This window comes from Ranitomeya imitator, chromosome 2 (genome assembly GCF_032444005.1).
Source record: "Ranitomeya imitator isolate aRanImi1 chromosome 2, aRanImi1.pri, whole genome shotgun sequence".
In the NCBI taxonomy this organism is placed as follows: domain Eukaryota; kingdom Metazoa; phylum Chordata; class Amphibia; order Anura; family Dendrobatidae; genus Ranitomeya; species Ranitomeya imitator.
The window spans coordinates 19,513,425-19,539,016 of record NC_091283.1 but is presented as its reverse complement, the minus strand read 5'-3'; the positions used below and the strand labels follow the sequence as shown (position 1 = coordinate 19,539,016).

At 40.7% G+C, this 25,592-nt stretch overlaps 1 long non-coding RNA gene across 2 annotated transcripts in view; it reads right to left on the bottom strand.

Annotated features, from left to right (window-relative positions):
• Window positions 1-6,657, bottom strand: part of LOC138661428 (uncharacterized) — a 239,302-nt gene extending 232,645 nt beyond the window's left edge. For both annotated transcript variants that reach the window (XR_011317930.1, XR_011317929.1), the window contains exon 1: window positions 6,523-6,657. This is a non-coding gene — a long non-coding RNA (uncharacterized lncRNA). The remainder of the gene's footprint in view (window positions 1-6,522) is intronic.
• Between the last annotated feature and the right edge of the window lie 18,935 nt (window positions 6,658-25,592).

Genomic DNA, 25,592 nt, shown 5'->3' with positions numbered 1-25,592 from the left:
GGGTATTTTTACCTTTGATTTTCTGAGATTGGCCCACTAACAGGTCTTGCAGTGATGCAGATATTTTAATGAAATCTTTCACAAATCTTCTGTAATAGCCTACCAACCCGAGGAACTGTTGGACTTCATGGAGGTTACTGGGTTTTGGCCAGTTCTTGATGACGGTGACCTTGTCTGGGTCGGGGGCCACTCCCTCAGAGCTCACCACATGGCCCAGGTATTGTACTTTGGGCTTTAACAGATGGCATTTGGATGGTTTAACCTTTAAGCCAAGGTTGGATAGAGTTTCGAACACCTCGGCCAGGTGCTTCAGATGGTCTTCATATGTCTTCGAGAAGATGATGACATCGTCCAGGTACAACAAGACGGTTTTGAAGTTCTTGTGCCCGAGGCAGCACTCCGTCATCCTCTGAAAAGTTCCTGGGGCATTGCACAGGCTGGACGGCATGTAGTTGAATTCACAGAGACCCATCGGTGTGTGGTGAAGGACGTCTTTTTCTTATCCACCTCTGCTACGGGAACCTGCCAGTACCCAGTGGTGAGATCCAAGGTAGAGAAGTAGTTAGCAGATTTTAAAGCAGCTAATGACTTTTCTATTCTGGGCAAGGGGTATGCATCCTTGTGTGTAATGCGGTTTATCTGTCTATAATCTACACACATCCTCATGGTGCAGTCTTTCTTTCTGATGAGGACTAAAGGAGCTACCCAGGGGCTACAACTATCTCTAATTACCCCAGCCTCCTTCATCTCTCACAACATGTCTTTGGCACACTGATAATGAGCTGGAGGTACAGGCCTGTACCTCTCCTTGATGGGTGGATGATCTCCCGTGGGGATATGATCTTGAATCCCTTTTACCTGCCCAAAATCTAATGGGTGTTTACTGAAGACTCGTTCATACTCTTGGACCACCCTGTAAGCCCCTTGTTTCTGGTGTGAAGGTGTAGAATCAGTGCCCACGTGTAATTTCTGACACCAATCTTCCATTTGACCTGCAGAGCCATTGTCCCTCGCCTGGGTGGACGGAACAAAGGGTTCTGCCGCCTGTATTACATTATTATCAACAGTAAACAGTTTGGCAATTGTGGCATATCTGGTTAGGTGAACTTCTTTCTCTCCACAGTTGAGAACACGTACTGGTACCCTCCCTTTGCGGACTTCAACTACCCCCTCTGGCTGTCAGGATCGTAGACCTACTATCTGAATACACAGGTTCTACCAGCGCCTGGTAGTCTTTACCTCTGATACCTATTGATGCCCAACACCATATCAACATTTCACTTCTGGGGGGTATTGCAATGGGGATTGGATCACTCACTGTGACCCGGCCAAATTCTCCACCAGACAATTCTACCTGTTGTCTTTGTACCAGAGCCCTGATTTCTTTCTGTAGGACTCTCTGTTCACTGGGACCAGCTGTTTCGGCCACCTGCTGTACCAAGACAATAAGACAGACAATTTTCATTAATATTAGTGCCAATGTTCATCATGGGGTTACATTCACGTCGATCAATGCCAACAATCACCATCCCTTGGGCTTTTAATTCTACCCGTCCCACTTTAATGGTGAACTCTTTGTATCCCACTTGTGGCAATAGCTGACCGTTACTGGCTACTATGGTGAAATCATCATCTGGGCTACGGGTAATGTCTGCGTCAGCCCAATAACGCTTATAAAGTATGTACGGCATAGTGGTCACCTGAGAACCAGTGTCCAACAAAGCGTTCATGGGGATGCCGTCGATCACAATGGGGAGAACAGGTCGTCATCCAACGTATTTGGCTCTCCAATTGTTTGGGCCTGGTCGTCCTACTCCTGGGGATTGACCTTCTGCCCCAGGGGTTGCTCGTTTAAATGACAGTACTTTGCAATGTGACCTGCTTGGTCGCAGCAGTGGCAGATGGTTCATCCATCCTGATGATAGCGATCGTCGTCCCTCCCTCTGGTCGGCGGGATCCTCTTCTGTCATCACCAGGGAACTTCCCCTGGTCTGGAAACCAGCTTGATCTTCTCCTTGGGGGTCTCCTGTAGGGACTGCATGGTCTGGGCTAATGCGGCAAAGTTCTTGGCTCCTGCAGCTGTAGACGTACTCCCGCAGGGGAATCATCATCCAGGACCTGTGCATCGGCCTCAGCAGGAACCTGAGGATCTAGCGCCACCTCTTGGTGGTACTTCAGGGCTGGACGCCTAGAAGGTATTGCACGACTAGGTGGAGGTTCGTGCAACACCCGAATGGCGCTCTCCTTAAATCGCGCAAACTCTAGGTCGGGGTTTTGCAAAGCCAGAATACGTAATTGAGCCTTGTGGGTAAGAGATAGAAGCCCCTCAATGAACTGCTCTTTCAAAAGTTTATCTGCGTCCTGTATGCTGTTAGGATCTACTTGTTTAACAGCCCGGAGCACCTCCTGCAAATTAAGTGCATAGTCCCGTATACTGTCTTGGGCGTTTTGGTTACATCCGAAGAACTTCATCTTTATCTCTGCAGCGGTGCGGGTGTCAAAGGTAGCTTTGAGCTTAGCAAAGATCTGCTGCACTGTCCCTTTATCCACATCCGGCCAGGATTTCACCTCCCTCAGGGCCGCTCCAGACAGCTGGCCAGTTAGAATATGAATCTTCTGATGCTCTGTCAGGGGATACACTTCCAACAAGCTACAGAGTCTTTCTTTAAAATCGGTGAACATATGTGATTCTCCAGAATATTGCGGGAGCCATGCTGCTACAGGTATGTACGGCATGGACAAGGGCACGATGGCCGCTGTGGCGGTGTCCGGCCGGCTTATGGGAGCTGCGGCCTTAGTAGCAGTACGGGGACAGAAGCTGTGTTCTCCTCGGGGCCCGGGGACATCACTGGGCCTGCAGGTGCGTCCGCTGCTAGGCCTGGGGGTGCTATGAGGTCCGTGGCTGCGACCGCCGCCAACTCCCTTCCGGACTGGAAATTGCTCTTCCCCTTCACTAACCTGGTAGAAGTTGGATCTCCTCTCTGGAATCTGCGATGGTTCCTCCGGCGCTCCGCTCAGCACTTTGCAGCGTCTCTTCTTCCGGCTTTGCTGTACGACGTCTTCACTTCCGGCGTTCTTCTCAGCAGCGCGGCACCCGTTTTCCTGCTTTGCGCACTTTTTGGCTGGCTACGCCCATGAAGGTATGTTTCCTCCTCCTCGCGCTCCACGCGGCGCGGCAATTCACAATACTCAGTCTCTGGCACACAGTATCCGGCGATGCCGGGGCACGCAATCCTGTTCGTGACGCCAAGAATGAGTCGCCCCACGATCTAGGGCAGGGGTGGGCAATTAATTTTGCCATGGGGCCGCATGAGAAATTTGGATGGTTTTAGAGGGCCGGACTAATATAATTAACTCATTTTTACCCAATACTGTAGTATACATATATATATAATAAGGCCATCTGCATGGGGCATTACAGCTGGCGGGTTCCATGATACATATGATGGGCAATGCCCCATACAGACACTTGCACCATATAGTGCAGCACAAACATTATGGCCCCATATACTGCAGCACAAACATTATGGGCCCCATATACTGCAGCACAAACAGTATGGGCCCCATATACTACAGCACAAACATTATAGTTACATAGTTACATAGTTACATAGTTATTAAGGTTGAAGGAAGACTATATGTCCATCTAGTTCAACCCATAGCCTAACCTAACATGTTGATCCAGAGGAAGGCAAAAAAACCCCATGTGCAAAGAGTAAGCTCCACATTGGGGAAAAAAATTCCTTCCCGACTCCACATACGGCAATCAGACTAGTTCCCTGGATCAACGCCCTATCAAGGAATCTAGTGTATATACCCTGTAACATTATACTTTTCCAGAAAGGTATCCAGTCCCCTCTTAAATTTAAGTAATGAATCACTCATTACAACATCACACGGCAGAGAGTTCCATAGTCTCACTGCTCTTACAGTAAAGAATCCGCGTCTGTTATTATGCTTAAACCTTTTTTCCTCCAACCGCAGAGGATGCCCCCTTGTCCCTGTTTCAGGTCTATGATTAAAAAGATCATCAGAAAGGTCTTTGTACTGTCCCCTCATATATTTATACATTAAAATAAGATCACCCCTTAGTCTTCGTTTTTCCAAACTAAATAGCCCCAAGTGTAATAACCTATCTTGGTATTGCAGACCCCCCAGTTCTCTAATAACCTTGGTCGCTCTTCTCTGCACCCGCTCCAGTTCAGCTATGTCTTTCTTAAACACCGGAGACCAGAACTGTGCACAGTATTCTAAGTGTGGTCGAACAAGTGACTTGTATAGAGGTAAAATTATGTTCTCCTCATGAGCATCTATGCCTCTTTTAATGCATCCCATTATTTTATTTGCCTTTGTAGCAGCTGCCTGACACTGGCCACTGAATTTAAGTTTGTCATCCACCCATACACCCAGGTCTTTTTCATTGACGGTTTTGCCCAGAGTTTTAGAATTAAGCACATAATTATACATCTTATTACTTCTACCCAAGTGCATGACCTTACATTTATCCCCATTAAAGCTCATTTGCCATTTATCAGCCCAAGCTTCTAGTTTACATTATGGCCCCATATACTGCAGCACAAACAGTATGGGCCCCATATACTGCAGCACAAACATTATGGGCCCCATATACTGCAGCACAAACAGTATGGGCCCCATATACTACAGCACAAACATTATGGCCCCATATACTGCAACACAAACAGTATGGGCCCCATATACTGCAGCACAAACAGTATGGGCCCCATATACTGCAGCACAAACAGTATGGGCCCCATATACTGCAGCACAAACAGTATGGGCCCCATATACTGCAGCACAAACAGTATGGGCCCCATATACAGCAGCACAAACAGTATGGCCCCATATAGTGCTGCACAAACAGTATGGCCCCATATAGTGCTGCACAAACAGTATGGGCCCCATATACAGCAGCACAAACAGTATGGCCCCATATACAGCAGCACAAACAGTATGGCCCCATATAGTGCTGCACAAACAGTATGGGCCCCATATACAGCAGCACAAACAGTATGGGCCCCATATACATCAGTACAAATGTTATGGCCCCATATACAGCAGCACAAACAGTTTGGCCCCCATATAGTGCTGCACAAATGTTATGGCCCCCATATAGTGCTGCACTGTCGGCTGTGCCCGGGGGCCCCCTGGATACGCCACTGCTGAGACCACCGCTGATACTCACCCGAAGGATGGAGACCATCAGCCAGCAACTTTCTTCACCGCAGCATCCCGCGCGGCCGTGGAGTGACGTACGCAGGTGACGTACGCACGTGACGTACAGGGCCGATGCGGAGCGCAGCCTCTTGTGACCGGTGGCATAATGCTGCCTCCGGAAACAAGAATGATTGACACAGCCAGGAGCCAATGGCTCCTGATGCTGTGTCAATCACATCCTGACCCTGGAGGACTCCCGTATGGAGGAACTGTATGCGCTGCAATGCGCAGCGTGTGGATGACCTCGGGGCCTTCACTCCAGCCGCCAGCCCTCATAAGCATCTGGCGGCTGGCCGAGCGGTGCCGGCGGCGGCTGTCAGAACTGACAGCTAGCTGGCGGGCCGTTAAAAATCATCAGGCGGGCCGGATGCGGCCCGCGGGCCACATCTTGCCCAGGTCTGATCTAGGGGTTACTCGGTACCGGATCCTGCGGTTCACAGGGGGATGTCACGGTGGCTGACCCGGTCCGTGGCCCTGGGCGCCCATGTAAAAGGGAAAGGTCTTTAAAGGGATAAAGTTTATGTTCGTGACGCCACCTGTGGTATTCGGTCAGGGTGACCGACGCTGCTTAGGGGTCCGCTGGGGTGATGTTATAGCAGCTAGATGGTATACCTTCCCACAGGTGAAGTATGTCCCCAGGGCTCCCGGTGCATAGATGGTGGATGGTGAGAGGTGCAGAGAAGAACGAGGACACAGGGGTGCAGTCTCTTTACCTTTACTGAAGACTTCAGCATCCACAGTCCAGAGCACCAGATCACAGGGCAGGCAGAGAAGTCCGGGCAGTCAAGAGACAAGCGAGTTCCCCTGGGTCAGGTGGGAGCCTATCACTCTGCGCTTTGTGTCTCTAAGTCCCTGCTGCCACTAACTGTCTCAACAAGATCTTTAATTAACTATAACAAAACCAGACCACATATTACTAAAAAAGGAAAATTAGGCTACTAACACTAAATAGTGAGAGAAAGCCCAAAGCCTAGATGCAAGGCAACCCACTCCATATCAAGATTAAAACACACGGAGAAAAAGGAGTAAAACGGGTATAAACAATTTATTATATCAAAGAAGAGGAGAATTATACATAATAGCAAGAGTAAATAACTTAACACATATAAATACCAATAAGGTGCACAAGGATGGTAGGAGGGAAACAGGTAAACACCGGTGTGTAGTATGCCCCTAGTAATATAGCCAGTCTGACGTAGTCAGAATACTGGAGAAGACAGGGCGGCAAGTCACCGCCATAGTAAAAGATGAAGTGTCTATATATAATTTAGTTGGCGCAGGACTTACCACAAGTAGCAGGGCAATAAAACACACCGGGCTGGAAGCAGAATGGAATAAAAGAGCCCCCGACGCGCGTTTCGCTAGGAAATGTGCTGCTTTCTCAAGGGGAATAGTGCAAATGTGCCGAAAAGGACCTTAAATAAAAGCATGTGATGCATCACATGCTGCATAGCAGCCAATAGTAGGCGGCAGTAGCGGCGCATGCGCCGGTCAAACCGCAGGTCCTACACTGAAAACAGGCGTCAGGTATCCCAGCGTGTGGGTGGGGAGGAAAACCCCGGTCACACGTGGGAGTCCAGGAGACGCCGCTCCGGGGGAGGGAGCCCGCAGATCCGACCAACGAATGCGCACAGCCGCACCATTTTAGTAAGAGAAATTAACCCCATGTGAGGAGAAAACAAGATCATGAAAATAAAACACACAGGGAAACCACCAATGCACAAATAGCCTAATAAAAGTACAGGGACACAAATACCCCAAAGGGACATAACATAAAAACCCAACAATATAAACACAGATAACATAGTGCCACGATGTAGTCCATTTATTCAGCCAAAGTGGCGAGTTTTCGTTGGATTCAATATATCCTCAAGGTCCCCGTTAGGCTCATGTGCAAACTTGTTGGTGGAAAGCATGGAGATATACGTCCTCCCAGACACACAAAGAAAAGGTCAAGATGACTGTAGAAAAAGAATAGAAACAAACAGTAAATTAGAAGAATAAAAACAATATAAAAACGGGACCAGCATGTGGTACCTATTCCTACAGGATGGGGGGACTGGTTATGGGATGGGAGAAGACCAAGCAAAATATTATACAAAAAAGACCACAAATGATGTGACCTACAAAAACGATGAAAAACTGAGTGATTCGTTCAAGCCGTGAGGCGTAACGGTGTTGAGTCGAACAATCCAACTCGCCTCACGCTGTGCAAGCATCTTCTTGTAATCACCCCCCGGGCGCCCAGGTAAACGCAGTCGATGCCCCTGACCCGCAGGGACCCCGCGTCACAATCGTGGTATAATTTAAAGTCACGGGGTAACGTTTTCAACTCAGAGGCATCGACTGCGGTCCTAGCCGCCCGGATGTCTCGTACATGCTCCCTTGTGCGGATCCGGAGCTCCCTAGAGGTAAGACCAACATAGATCAATGGGCACCCACATGTGGCATAATAGATGACGTTTTTGCTGCCACATGAAATATGTTGTCTAATGGAGAAAATCCTGGATCCGTCAGAGGACGAGAATGAAGTAGTCCGTAGGATATTAGCGCAGGCCACACAGTGACCGCACTGGAAGCATCCAAGGACGGGACCTCTCGAACCAAATGGATTAGTGGCAGGAGGGACGTAGTGGCTATGTACGAGCATATTACTCAAATTGGGGGATCTGCGGGCCGTCATGGCAGGAAAATCACTCAGGGCAGGGCAGAGAGATGGCTCAGTTGACAGAATTGACCAGTGTCTGGAGAGAATTTCTCGCATACGGGACCATTCATGATTATAAGTTGTTATGAATCTGATTGTCTCATCCTTGCCTCTGCCCCTGGGTTTGTTGCCCGCCGTATAAAGGAGATCCCTACGTGGTGTCCTTCTGGCCCTATCGTAGCCACGTCTAATACACCGGCGACTATAACCACGCTCCTCAAAGCGTGTCTTAAGAGCCTGGGATTGTACCTGGAATCTGTCTTCCGTAGAGCAGATGCGCCTCATCCTGAGGAACTGTCCGACCGGGACGGCCCTCACTGTAGCTGGATTATGTGCAGAGTCAGCATGAAGAAAAGAATTTACAGCTGTTGGTTTCCTGAAAACGTCCGTCTGGACCCGACGTGTATTGTCGATCTCCAGAAGGACGTCCAGGAATTCAATACGGTTTTTGTCAAATTTGTAAGTTAGATGGATGTTATATGGGTTATCATTCAGCTGACTCATGAAGTCCTCGAGCTGCTGCGCCGTTCCCCCCCACAAAAACAAAATATCATCTATATATCGGAGCCAGCACAGCACATGGTCAGCGGCCCGCGCCCCCTCGTCGCCAAAAAGGAATCTCTCCCAGTAGCCCAGGAAGAGATTAGCATACGAGGGCGCGCAGGCCGCGCCCATGGCCGTGCCGCGCCTCTGTAGATAATAAGAATCCTTAAATAAGAAAAAATTGTGGGTGAGGATAAAGCGCAGCAGCTCGAGGAGAAAGTTGCACAGAGGGCCGCCCAGGTCGGAGGTACCCAGGAAAAAACGCACTGCCTCTAAACCTTGCTCATGGTCAATACACGTGTATAACGTTTGGATATCTGCAGTGACCAAGAGCACATCTGGATCCACAGGGACCTTGAAGATATATCGAATCCAACGAAAACTCGCCACTTTGGCTGAATAAATGGACTACATCGTGGCACTATGTTATCTGTGTTTATATTGTTGGGTTTTTATGTTATGTCCCTTTGGGGTATTTGTGTCCCTGTACTTTTATTAGGCTATTTGTGCATTGGTGGTTTCCCTGTGTGTTTTATTTTCATGATGTTGTTTTCTCCTCACATGGGGTTAATTTCTCTTGCTAAAATGGTGCAGCTGTGCGCATTCGTTGGTCGGATCTGCGGGCTCCCTCTCCCGGAGCGGCGTCTCCTGGACTCCCACGTGTGACCGGGGTTTTCCTCCCCACCCACACGCTGGGATACCTGACGCCTGTTTTCGGTGTAGGACCTGCGGTTTGACCGGCGCATGCGCCGCTACTGCCGCCTACTATTGGCTGCTATGCAGCATGTGATGCATCACATGCTTTTATTTAAGGTCCTTTTCGGCACATTTGCACTATTCCCCTTGAGAAAGCAGCACATTTCTTAGCGAAACGCGCGTCAGGGGCTCTTTTATTCCATTCTGGTTCCAGCCCGGTGTGTTTTATTGCTCTGCTACTTGTGGTAAGTCCTGCGCCAACTAAATTATATATAGACACTTCATCTTTTACTATGGCGGTGACTTGCCGCCCTGTCTTCTCCAGTATTCTGACTATGTCAGACTGGCTATATTACTAGGGGCATACTACACACCGGTGTTTACCTGTTTCCCTCCTACCATCCTTGTGCACCTTATTGGTATTTATATGTGTTAAGTTATTTACTCTTGCTATTATGTATAATTCTCCTCTTCTTTGATATAATAAATAGTTTATACCCGTTTTACTCCTTTTTCTCCGTGTGTTTTAAGGTCTTTAATTGACCAGATATCACCTCCCTACTAACCAGAATCCCTCAATGTCTGTCCACTATTTCATCCTTCTTCTCCGCTAGATTTCTAAAACTTAACATGGACAAAACAGAATTCATCATCTTTCCCCCATCTCACGCGACCACTGATCAGACCTATCCATTACAGTAAATGGCTGCCCACTCTCCCCAGTCCCACAAGCTCGCTGCCTCGGGGTAATCCTTGACGCTGATCTCTCCTTCAAACACATATCCAAGCTCTTTCCACTTTCTGCCGCCTTCAACTCAAAAATATTTCACGGATCCGTTCATTCCTCAACAAGGAATCTGCAAAAACCCTAGTCCATGCCCTCATCATCTCCCGCCTCGACTACTGTAACCTCCTGCTCTGTGGCCTCCCCTCTATCACTCTCGCACCCCGCCAATCTATTCTAAACTCTGCCACCCGACTAATCCACCTGTCCCCCCGCTATTCCCCGGCCTCTACCCTCTGTCAATCCCTTCACTGGCTCCCCATTGCCCAGAGACTCCAGTACAAAACCCTAACCATGATGTACAAAGCCATCCACAACCTGTCTCCTCCATACATCTGTGACCTCGTCTCCCGGTACTTACCTACACGCGACCTCCGATCCTCACAAGATCTCCTTCTCTTCTCCCCTCTTATCTCCTCTTCCCACAATCTTATACAAAATTTCTCTCGCGTATCACCCCTACTCTGGAACCCTCTACCACAACACATCAGACTCTCGCGGACCATCGAAACCTTCAAAAAGAACCTGAAGACCCACCTCTTTCAACAAGCCTACAACCTGCAGCTACCATCGATCGACCAAACCGCTGCATGACCAGCTATATCCTCACCTACTGTATTCTCACCCATCCCTTGTAGATTGTGAGCCCTCGCGGGCAGGGTCCTCTCTCCTCCTGTACCAGTTGTGACTTGTATTGTTCCAGATTATTGTTTTTGTTTTTATTATGTATACCCCTTCTCACATGTAAAGCACCATGGAATAAATGGTGCTATAATAATAAATAATAATAATAATTGTTCTGCTGTCCTAGGACAGGTACCTGTATGGCAGGCAGCTCGGGCCGTGTGAACTGGGGTCTGTTCTCGGTGACTCCAGGCTCCTAGGTGCTGCTGTGCCACAGGTAATTATGGGCAAAGTCCTTGTAGAACAATACCCTCCGGTTCTGCTGTGTTTTATAATCCACAAAAGCCTCGGGCTCCCGATACCCGGATTCTTGCGCTGTAACTCATCAGAGGCCTGCTCGTGGCCTCCTGGAGCTCTAACTTTCCTCTGTGCTCCACTCCTGTCTATTCTCTCACACAGACTCTTACTCCAGGCTGAACCCTCTTCTCCTCCAAACCAGGATCTTTATTGAGGGAAGCTGCCCTAAAACAGGGTTTTGAGCTCCCCCTCCTGGCCTGGAATTGGAAGGTGTTGTGTGTGTGTAAACCTACCAAAGGAAATCCCACTTGTCTCCAGACATAGCACTATCCTCCCCGTGAGGAAGACATCACTACTGTGGTACACAAACTCCTGGGGTGCCACATTAGTACCCCATCTCCACCTTGCTGGTGTCTGAGTTGGAGTGGAGCTCTCTGCCCTTTACTGATCTGGCCTCCGGCCCATCAAGAGTCACTCTCATTTCATCAGTCCATAAAACCTTTGAAAAGTCAGTCTTCAGATATTTCTTGGCCCAGTCTTAACGTTTTATCTTATGTTTCTTGTTCAGAAGTGGTTGTTTTTCAGCCTTCCTTACCTTGGCCATGTCCCTAAGTATCGCACACCTTGTGCTTTTTGTTACTCCAGTAACGTTGCAGCTCTGAAATACGGCAAAACTGGTGGCAAATGGCATCTTGGCAGCTTCACGCTTGATTTTCCTCAATTCATGGGCAGTTATTTTGCGCCTTTTTTGCCCAACACGCTTCTTGCGACCCTGTTGGCTATTTGCCATGAAACGCTTGATTGTTCGGTGATCGGCGCGCTTCAAAAGTTTGGCAATTTCAAGACATCTCACAATTTTGGACTTTTCAGAGCCGTCAAATCTCTCTTCTGACCCATTTTGCCAAAGGAAAGGAAGTTGCCTAATAATTACGCACACCTTATATAGGGTTCTGAAGTCATTAGACAACACCCCTCCTCATTACAGAGATGCTCATCATCTGATTTACTTAACTGGTAGTTGGCTCTCAGGCCTGATCAGCTTGGAGTAGGATATCATGTATAAAAAGTATCATGTGATCAAAATACAACTTGCCTAATAATTCTGCACACAGTGTATATCATATTATTATACAGCCCCATAAATAAAAATATCTCCCATTCTGTGCCCCTCTACATAATGTCCCCTCAAAACTGACCCTGTCCATTATATCCTCCCACTACATCTCTCTAAAATATCAGCCCAAACTGCCCCTTTGCATATCTCCCCCACATTGCCTTTTTACCTAAAGTCCCCCCTTATCTGCCCATCACTAAACTATGCCCCTTTTATAATCCACCTTAATTGCCCCATAATGTTCCCTATTGTCCAGTAATGTTCCCTTGCAATAACACTAACCCTCTTATTCCCCCGACCCTCATCTAAAAAACATTGCACAGTGAATCTTCATCTTCTCCATGGAGTGCTTAGGCCCCTTTCACACATCAGTTTTTTGCTATCAGTCACAATCCGTCGAATTTTGAAAAAAACGGATCCGGCGACTGTTGCCACCGGATCAGTTTCTTCTCATAGACTTGTATTAGCGACGGATGACCTCACGTTTCATCTGTTGTTCGCCGGTTCCGTCGAAAATTGTTTGTCCGGTGGTAACGGACAAAGTAACGTTTTTTGTGTCCATCGAAAAAACAAATCGCCATCTGTCGTTTGCTAGAATAGAAGCCTATGTGTGCCGCATCCGTCAAATGATGGAATCCGGTGACTGATTCCGTTTTTTTTTAACTGAGCATGCTCCGATTTTTTTAGGATCCAAGTAGCAAGATCCGCTAGTCGGATCCGTTGAAAAAACTAATCCGTCGCATCAGTTTTTCACAATCTGCGACGGATCCGTCGAGCCAAAGGATTGTGCCTGATGACAAAAAACTGATATGTGAAAGGGGCCTTAGTTGCCCACCGCGTCCTCGCCTCCTCTGCGGTGCCAGCGAGGGCACAGTGTGAAGAACTCATCACGCCGCTGCGTTTCGGGGGTTGACAGACGCTCTGCTCTGCTCCAGTGACGGCTCCCAAATGTTCACATGTATTCTCGTCTGAAGACGCAAATACATTTGAATACAGCAGAAAGGGAGCGGCGTCTCATGGTTCCTGCGAGTCGCAATAAATCCGCATGCGGCCTGCGGGTCGTGCATTCTGCAGACCTGGAGTCAAATATTTTCTATCAGCTGCAGAATTCTTTCTCCTGTCCTGATAGTTTGTAACAAAGTATCAGAGGAAGCAAAATGCAACAAACCAGAGTTCAGAATAGTTTAGGTGGAATACAATTGTAGCAAATCCGAAATTGTGAAAAGTAACAAAAGTGTTCTATTCACTGACAGCAAACAGACACCTTATAATCATGAGACATTGGAGCAGGATGTCCATGAGAATGTTGCTGGGCGGTCCTACCAGTTTGTGATCAGATAATTAAGACCACTTTATAGGGACTTTAAGCGGCAAGTCAGACGGCAGCGGGATTGTTTGTGGTCTGTATCTATGGCGACACATAGATCTGCACAGCGGCTGAAGGAATAAAAACAGAAGAGCCTTCATCATCAAGTCATCATTTTCTAAATTGAAATCCTTTAAAATAATGCAAGAAAAGATGCAGAAATCTACACACCCTCTTTAACTTGGGAATGTGATCTTTTTTCTATGTGCGCTAGAAGCAAGGGAGGAAATAGGATAAGGCGAAACTCTGCAGCCGTAAGGACACATTGAACTTATAGTAATAACTCTCACATTTATGATTGTGATCCCCCACAGGAGAAGAGAATGTGCCTTACTTCCCTTACACTACCAAGTATAGGACTGCAGCCCTCAACCTGAGCACAGAATAGTGACCTGAATAACTGGCAGATGTCACTTTAAGCTTGGAATATATTGGCAGAATGTTGGGGGTCACTTACTAACTCAACACATACAATAAGAGATACATTTATGGAAATAAATAGTAAAAAAAAAAAAATGGTATTTTGAGTGTAATGCTAAGTATGACCACAAGGGGAGCTAATAAGCAAGCTTCCAATACCATACAGCGCCACCTACTGGCAGGAGAATTCTCTACAGCAGTATATAGAAAGAATATAAAGCACCTTGTGGTCTCCTATGAGCCAGGACAGGGCCCCCAACCTGTGGCCATGACTTGTGGCTCGCCGTTGTCTGCCAGCTTGGTGCATGAGCCCCAGGACTAGTAAACAGCTAAGAAGAGCAGGTCTCCAGATGGAGACGTTGTGAGCGGCCAGCACAGAACAGCAGCTCTGGAGCACGTAGACTTGTGGGAAATGGGCCGATAAATGTGGCAACCTGGAGATAGGATGATACTGCCATTTATCGGGGTGCTTGATGCTGGATGGAGGGGGTCTTGATATAAGAATATGAAAGGATAACCCCAGGGATGTAGGTATAAGGCCTACATGGGAGGGGTGGGCTCAGAGTCTCCGTATGCTTTCTGAGGGTCGCCACTATACAGGTAATGGGGGGCTCAGTGGGGTCACTGCGGTGTGTGAGGAAAGGGAGCAGGATGGGCTGGGGATCACAAGGTAAAGGTTGGGGAGCACTGAGCCCGGACATTACAGTACACCTGATCCCCCCATATATGACGCCTTTACTTCTCACGTCGCTCATTGTTATCTTCCAGGCAGACATTTTACTGATACAAATATCCCGATCATTTATGGATTTACACCATGTCACTAGTAACAAGCCGCCGGCCCAGAGGGAGTCACACACAAAGAGATTTGGTGACTTCTCAGGTATCGGCTGCGGCTCCTCCGGACATGAATGTGTGGCTGGACGGCTGCCCAACGATTCTGTAAAGGATAACCCCAAAGTATTGTGAGGATATATTCATCCCGATGATGGGACCTCAGGGAGAGACAACATTATTACACGGCCTGGATTTCTAATATATCGAGTACAATGCACAGTTCCTGTTGTTCTTTCCCTCTACAATGATTGTGTAAGGGAGTAATCCAAATTCTGGGCGAATCTCTGCAAAACAACATGTCCTAAAAGGAGAAATCCTCCCAATCGTAAAGAGCAACTTCACACAACGCAGAGGAAAAGGAAACGTGCAGAAAGGACAAGACCTCACAGGAAAAAAATGGTGCTATAATACTGCCCCTATGGACAAGAATATAACTACTATAATACTGCTCCCTATGTACAAGAATATAACTACTATAATACTGTCCCTATGTACAAGAATATAACTACTATAATACTGCCCCTATGTACAAGAATATAACTACTATAATACTGCTCCTATGTACAAGAATATAACTACTATAATACTGCCCCTATGTACAAGAATATAACTACTATAATACTGCCCCTATGTACAAGAATATAACTACTATAATACTGCACCTATGTACAAGGCTATAACTACTATAATACTGCCCCTATGTACAATAATATAACTACTATAATACTGCTCCTATGTACAAGAATATAACTACTATAATACTGCCCCTATGTACAATAATATAACTACTATAATACTGCTCCAATGTACAAGGCTATAACTACTATAATACTGCCCCTATGTACAAGAATATAACTACTAGAATACTGCCCCCTATGTACAAGAATATAACTACTATAATACTGCCCCTATGTACAAGAATATAACTACTATAATACTGCTCCTATGTACAATAATATAACTACTATAATACTGCTCCTATGTACAAGAATATAACTACTATAATACTGCCCCCTATGTACAAGAATATAACTACTATAATACTGCCCCTATGTACAAGAATATAACTACTATAATACTGCTCCTATGTACAAGAATATAACTACTATAATACTGCCCCTATGTACCAGAATATAACTACTATAATACTGCTCCCTATGTACAAGAATATAACTACTATAATACTGCCCCTATGGACAAGAATATAACTACTATAATACTGCTCCCTATGTACAAGAATATAACTACTATAATACTGCTCCTATGTACAAGAATATAACTACTATAATACTGCTCCTATGTACAAGAATATAACTACTATAATACTGCTCCTATGTACAAGAATATAACTACTATAATACTGCTCCTATGTACAAGAATAAAACTGCTATAATACTGCTCCTATGTACAAGAATATAACTACTATAATACTGCTCCTATGTACAAGAATATAACTACTATAATACTGCCCCTATGTACAAGAATATAACTACTATAATACTGCTCCTATGTACAAGAATATAACTACTATAATACTGCTCCTATGTACAAGAATATTACTACTATAATACTGCCCCTATGTACAAGAATATAACTACTATAATACTGCTCCTATGTACAAGAATATTACTACTATAATACTGCCCCTATGTACAAGAATATAACTACTATAATACTGCTCCTATGTACAAGACTATAACTACTATAATACTGCTCCTATGTACAAGAATATAACTACTATAATACTGCTCCTATGTACAAGAATATTACTACTATAATACTGCCCCCATGTACAAGAATATAACTACTATAATACTGCTCCTATGTACAAGAATATAACTACTATAATACTGCTCCTATGTACAAGAATATAACTACTATAATACTGCTCCTATGTACCAGAATATTACTACTATAATACTGCCCCTATGTACCAGAATATAACTACTATAATACTGCCCCTATGTACAAGAATATAACTACTATAATACTGCTCCTATGTACAAGAATATAACTACTATAATACTGCTCCTATGTACAAGAATATAACTACTATATTACTGCTCCTATGTACAAGAATATAACTACTATAATACTGCCCCTATGTACAAGAATATAACTACTATAATACTGCCCCTATGTACAAGAATATAACTACTATAATACTGCCCCTATGTACAAGATTATAACTACTATAATACTGCCCCTATGTACAAGAATATATCTACTATAATACTGCTCCTATGTACAAGAATATAACTACTATAATACTGCCCCTATGTACAAGAATATATCTACTATAATACTGCCCCTATGTACAAGATTATAACTACTATAATACTGCCCCTATGTACAAGAATATAACTACTGTAATACTGCCTCCTATGTACAAGAATATAGCTACTATAATACTAATAATATGATATACTGTATATATAGATAATCCTGTCCCCTATGTACAAGAATATAACTACTATAATACTGCTCCTATGTACAAGAATATAACTACTATAATACTGCCCCCTATGTACAAGAATATAACTGCTATAATACTGCCCCCTATGTACAAGAATATAACTACTATAATACTGCTCCTATGTACAAGAATATAACTACTATAATACTGCTCCTATGTACAAGAATATAACTACTATAATACTGCCCCTATGTACAAGAATATAACTACTATAATACTGCTCCTATGTACAAGAATATAACTACTATAATACTGCCCCCTATGTACAAGAATATAACTACTATAATACTGCTCCTATGTACAAGAATATAACTACTATAATACTGCCCCCTATGTACAAGAATATAACTACTATAATACTGCTCCTATGTACAAGAATATAACTACTATAATACTGCCCCCTATGTACAAGAATATAACTACTATAATACTGCTCCTACGTACAAGAATATAACTACTATAATACTGCCCCCTATGTACAAGAATATAACTACTATAATACTGCTCCTATGTACAATATAACTACTATAATACTGCCCCTATGTACAAGAATATAACTACTATAATACTGCTCCTATATACAAGAATATAACTACTATAATACTGCCCCTATGTACAAGAATATAACTACTATAATACTGACCCCTATGTACAAGAATATAACTACTATAATACTGCCCCCTATGTACAAGAATATAACTACTATAATACTGCTCCTATGTACAAGAATATAACTACTATAATACTGCCCCCTATGTACAAGAATATAACTACTATAATACTGCCCCCTATGTACAAGAATATAACTACTATAATACTGCTCCTATGTACAAGAATATAACTACTATAATACTGCCCCTATGTACAAGAATATAAGTACTGTAATACTGCCCCTATGTACAAGAATATAGCTACTATAATACTAATAATATGATATACTGTATATATAGATAATCCTGCCCCTATGTACAAGAATATAACTACTATAATACTGCTCCTATGTACAAGAATATAACTACTATAATACTGCTCCTATGTACAAGAATATAACTACTATATTACTGCTCCTATGTACAAGAATATAACTACTATAATACTGCCCCTATGTACAAGAATATAACTACTATAATACTGCTCCTATGTACAAGAATATAACTACTATAATACTGCTCCTATGTACAAGAATATAACTACTATATTACTGCTCCTATGTACAAGAATATAACTGCTATAATACTGCCCCATATGTACAAGAATATAACTACTATAATACTGCTCCTATGTACAAGAATATAACTACTATAATACTGCCCCTATGTACAAGAATATATCTACTATAATACTGCCCCTATGTACAAGATTATAACTACTATAATACTGCCCCTATGTACAAGAATATAACTACTGTAATACTGCCTCCTATGTACAAGAATATAGCTACTATAATACTAATAATATGATATACTGTATATATAGATAATCCTGTCCCCTATGTACAAGAATATAACTACTATAATACTGCTCCTATGTACAAGAATATAACTACTATAATACTGCCCCCTATGTACAAGAATATAACTGCCATAATACTGCCCCCTATGTACAAGAATATAACTACTATAATACTGCTCCTATGTACAAGAATATAACTACTATAATACTGCTCCTATGTACAAGAATATAACTACTATAATACTGCCCCTATGTACAAGAATATAACTACTATAATGCTGACCCCTATGTACAAGAATATAACTACTATAATACTGCCCCCTATGTACAAGAATATAACTACTATAATACTGCTCCTATGTACAAGAATATAACTACTATAATACTGCCCCCTATGTACAAGAATATAACTACTATAATACTGCTCCTATGTACAAGAATATAACTACTATAATACTGCCCCCTATGTACAAGAATATAACTACTATAATACTGCTCCTATGTACAATATAACTACTATAATACTGCCCCTATGTACAAGAATATAACTACTATAATACTGCTCCTATATACAAGAATATAACTACTATAATACTGCCCCTATGTACAAGAATATAACTACTATAATACTGACCCCTATGTACAAGAATATAACTACTATAATACTGCCCCCTATGTACAAGAATATAACTACTATAATACTGCTCCTATGTACAAGAATATAACTACTATAATACTGCCCCCTATGTACAAGAATATAACTACTATAATACTGCTCCTATGTACAATATAACTACTATAATACTGCCCCTATGTACAAGAATATAACTACTATAATACTGCTCCTATATACAAGAATATAACTACTATAATACTGCCCCTATGTACAAGAATATAACTACTATAATACTGCCCCTATGTACAATATAACTACTATAATACTGCCCCTATGTACAAGAATATAACTACTATAATACTGCCCCCTATGTACAAGAATATAACTACTATAATACTGCTCCTATGTACAAGAATATAACTACTATAATACTGCCCCTATGTACAAGAATATAAGTACTGTAATACTGCCCCTATGTACAAGAATATAGCTACTATAATACTAATAATATGATATACTGTATATATAGATAATCCTGCCCCTATGTACAAGAATATAACTACTATAATACTGCTCCTATGTACAAGAATATAACTACTATAATACTGCTCCTATGTACAAGAATATAACTACTTTAATACTGATCCTATGTACAAGAGTATACTTACTATAATACTGCTCCCTATGTACAAGAATATAGCTACTATAATACTGCCCCTATATACAATATAACTACTATAATACTGCTCCTATGTACAAGAATATAACTACTATAATACTGCCCCTATGTACAAGAATATAACTACTATAATAATGCCCCTATGTACAAGAATATAACTACTATAATACTGCTCCATATGTACAAGAATATAACTACTATAATACTGCCCCCTATGTACAAGAATATAACTACTATAATACTGCCCCTATGTACAAGAATATAACTACTATAATACTGCCCCCATGTACAAGAATATAACTACTATAATACTGCCCCTATGTACAAGAATATAACTACTATAATACTGCTCCATATGTACAAGAATATAACTACTATAATACTGCCCCCTATGTACAAGAATATAACTACTATAATACTGCCCCTATGTACAAGAATATAACTACTATAATACTGCCCCTATGTACAAGAATATAACTACTATAATACTGCCCCTATGTACAAGAATATAACTACTATAATATTGCTCCATATGTACAAGAATATAACTATTATAATACTGCCCTCTATGTACAAGAATATAACTACTATAATACTGCCCCCTATGTACAAGAATATAACTACTATAATACTGCCCCTATGGACAAGAATATAACTACTATAATACTGCCCCTATGTACAAGAATATAACTACTATAATACTGCTCCTATGTACAAGAATATAACTACTATAACACTGCTCCTATGTACAAGAATATAGCTACTATAATACTGCCCCTATATACAATATAACTACTATAATACTGCTCCTATGTACAAGAATATAACTACTATAATACTGCCCCTATATACAATATAACTACTATAATACTGCTCCATATGTACAAGAATATAACTACTATAATACTGCCCCTATATACAATATAACTACTATAATACTGCTCCTATGTACAAGAATATAACTACTATAATACTGCCCCCTATGTACAAGAATATAACTACTATAATACTGCTCCTATGTACAAGAATATAACTACTATAATACTGCCCCTATGTACAAGAATATAGCTACTATAATACTGCTCCTATGTACAAGAATATAACTACTATAATACTGCCCCTATGTACAAGAATATAATTACTATAATACTGCTCCTATGTACAAGAATATAACTACTATAATACTGCCCCTATGTACAAGAATATAACTACTATAATACTGCTCCTATGTACAAGAATATAACTACTACAATACTGCCCCTATGTACAAGAATATAACTACTATAATACTGCTCTTATGTACAAGAATATAACTACTATAATACTGCCCCTATGTGCAAGAATATAACTACTATAATACTGCCCCTATGTACAAGAATATAACTACTATAATACTGCTCCTATGTACAAGAATATAACTACTATAATACTGCCCCTATGTACAAGAATATAGCTACTATAATACTGCTCCTATGTACAAGAATATAACTACTATAATACTGCTCCTATGTACAAGAATATAACTACTATAATACTGCCCCTATGTACAAGAATATAACTACTATAATACTGCTCCTATGTACAAGAATACAACTACTATAATACTGCTCCTATATACAAGAATATAACTACTATAATACTGCCCCTATGTACAAGAATATAACTACTATAATACTGCTCCTATATACAAGAATATAACTACTATAATACTGCCCCTAGGTACAAGAATATAACTACTATAATACTGCTCTTATGTACAAGAATATAACTACTATAATACTGCCCCTATGTACAAGAATATAACTACTATAGTACTGCCCCTATGTACAAGAATATAACTACTATAATACTGCTCCTATGTACAAGAATATAACTACTATAATACTGCTCCTATATACAAGAATATAACTACTATAATACTGCCCCTATGTACAAGAATATAACTACTATAATACTGCTCCTATATACAAGAATATAACTACTATAATACTGCCCCTATGTACAAGAATATAACTACTATAATACTGCCCCTATGTACAAGAATATAACTACTATAATACTGCCCCTATGTACAAGAATATAACTACTATAGTACTGCCCCTATGTACAAGAATATAACTTCTATAATATTGCTCCATATGTACAAGAATATAACTATTATAATACTGCCCCCTATGTACAAGAATATAACTACTATAATACTGCCCCTATGGACAATAATATAACTACTATAATAGTGCCCCTATGTACAAGAATATAACTACTATAATACTGCTCCTATGTACAAGAATATAACTACTATAACACTGCTCCTATGTACAAGAATATAGCTACTATAATACTGCCCCTATATACAATATAACTACTATAATACTGCTCCTATGTACAAGAATATAACTACTATAATACTGCCCCTATATACAATATAACTACTATAATACTGCTCCATATGTACAAGAATATAACTACTATAATACTGCCCCTATATACAATATAACTACTATAATACTGCTCCTATGTACAAGAATATAACTACTATAATACTGCTCCTATGTACAAGAATATAACTACTATAATACTGCTCCTATGTACAAGAATATAACTACTATAATACTGCCCCTATGTACAAGAATATAGCTACTATAATACTGCTCCTATGTACAAGAATATAACTACTATAATACTGCCCCTATGTACAAGAATATAATTACTATAATACTGCTCCTATGTACAAGAATATAACTACCATAATACTGCCCCTATGTACAAGAATATAACTACTATAATACTGCTCCTATGTACAAGAATATAACTACTATAATACTGCCCCTATGTACAAGAATATAACTACTATAATACTGCTCTTATGTACAAGAATATAACTACTATAATACTGCCCCTATGTGCAAGAATATAACTACTATAATACTGCCCCTATGTACAAGAATATAACTACTATAATACTGCTCCTATGTACAAGAATATAACTACTATAATACTGCCCCTATGTACAAGAATATAGCTACTATAATACTGCTCCTATGTACAAGAATATAACTACTATAATACTGCTCCTATGTACAAGAATATAACTACTATAATACTGCCCCTATGTACAAGAATATAACTACTATAATACTGCTCCTATATACAAGAATATAACTACTATAATACTGCCCCTATGTACAAGAATATAACTACTATAATACTGCTCCTATATACAAGAATATAACTACTATAATACTGCCCCTATGTATAAGAATATAACTACTATAATACTGCTCCTATATACAAGAATATAACTACTATAATACTGCTCCTATGTACAAGAATATAACTACTATAATACTGCCCCTATGTACAAGAATATAACTACTATAATACTGCTCCTATGTACAAGAATATAACTACTATAATACTGCCCCTATGTACAAGAATATAACTACTATAATACTGCTCCTATATACAAGAATATAACTACTATAATACTGCCCCTATGTACAAGAATATAACTACTATAATACTGCTCCTATATACAAGAATATAACTACTATAATACTGCCCCTATGTATAAGAATATAACTACTATAATACTGCTCCTATATACAAGAATATAACTACTATAATACTGCTCCTATGTACAAGAATATAACTACTATAATACTGCCCCTATGTACAAGAATATAACTACTATAATACTGCCCCTATGGACAATAATATAACTACTATAATAGTGCCCCTATGTACAAGAATATAACTACTATAATACTGCTCCTATGTACAAGAATATAACTACTATAACACTGCTCCTATGTACAAGAATATAGCTACTATAATACTGCCCCTATATACAATATAACTACTATAATACTGCTCCTATGTACAAGAATATAACTACTATAATACTGCCCCTATATACAATATAACTACTATAATACTGCTCCATATGTACAAGAATATAACTACTATAATACTGCCCCTATATACAATATAACTACTATAATACTGCTCCTATGTACAAGAATATAACTACTATAATACTGCTCCTATGTACAAGAATATAACTACTATAATACTGCTCCTATGTACAAGAATATAACTACTATAATACTGCCCCTATGTACAAGAATATAGCTACTATAATACTGCTCCTATGTACAAGAATATAACTACTATAATACTGCCCCTATGTACAAGAATATAATTACTATAATACTGCTCCTATGTACAAGAATATAACTACTATAATACTGCCCCTATGTACAAGAATATAACTACTATAATACTGCTCCTATGTACAAGAATATAACTACTATAATACTGCCCCTATGTACAAGAATATAACTACTATAATACTGCTCTTATGTACAAGAATATAACTACTATAATACTGCCCCTATGTGCAAGAATATAACTACTATAATACTGCCCCTATGTACAAGAATATAACTACTATAATACTGCTCCTATGTACAAGAATATAACTACTATAATACTGCCCCTATGTACAAGAATATAGCTACTATAATACTGCTCCTATGTACAAGAATATAACTACTATAATACTGCTCCTATGTACAAGAATATAACTACTATAATACTGCCCCTATGTACAAGAATATAACTACTATAATACTGCTCCTATATACAAGAATATAACTACTATAATACTGCCCCTATGTACAAGAATATAACTACTATAATACTGCTCCTATATACAAGAATATAACTACTATAATACTGCCCCTATGTATAAGAATATAACTACTATAATACTGCTCCTATATACAAGAATATAACTACTATAATACTGCTCCTATGTACAAGAATATAACTACTATAATACTGCCCCTATGTACAAGAATATAACTACTATAATACTGCTCCTATGTACAAGAATATAACTACTATAATACTGCCCCTATGTACAAGAATATAACTACTATAATACTGCTCCTATATACAAGAATATAACTACTATAATACTGCCCCTATGTACAAGAATATAACTACTATAATACTGCTCCTATATACAAGAATATAACTACTATAATACTGCCCCTATGTATAAGAATATAACTACTATAATACTGCTCCTATATACAAGAATATAACTACTATAATACTGCTCCTATGTACAAGAATATAACTACTATAATACTGCCCCTATGTACAAGAATATAACTACTATAATACTGCTCCTATGTACAAGAATATAACTACTATATTGCTGCCTTTACATTCTAGATCATTATTTATGTTACATAAAACTCTTATAACTCCTCCAGTTTACTCTCATATATGCCACATTTCTTGGATTGCCCCAGGAATGACTTGGAAATCCTGAGAAGCAGAAACATCTGATATAATATATTCACTTGAGAAATTGTCAGATTACGTGACCGGTGAACTCTTCAGACAGAATAATATTTATATGAAGTCCATTCTTTCCTGTACTACCAACCTCGCTGTCACTGACGGCTGCCGTTGTACATTGTCTCATCTCTTTCAGTGAGGTCACTGAAGGTGAATAGAAGCTGAAATCAATAATTATCTGGTCACAAGTTAATTCTGATAATCTGTCTCCTGCAGTGCAGGCCTGCTGGATTATCAGAGTTTCTTTTTTCTGGATTCTGCATTTCTGCAACAAAGGCAAATGCAGAGTTCTGTTTGTGGCGTAAATGATATAAAGTGTAATATTCTATGGTTTTGATTTATAAGTGATCTGAAGATGTCAAGGCTCCTC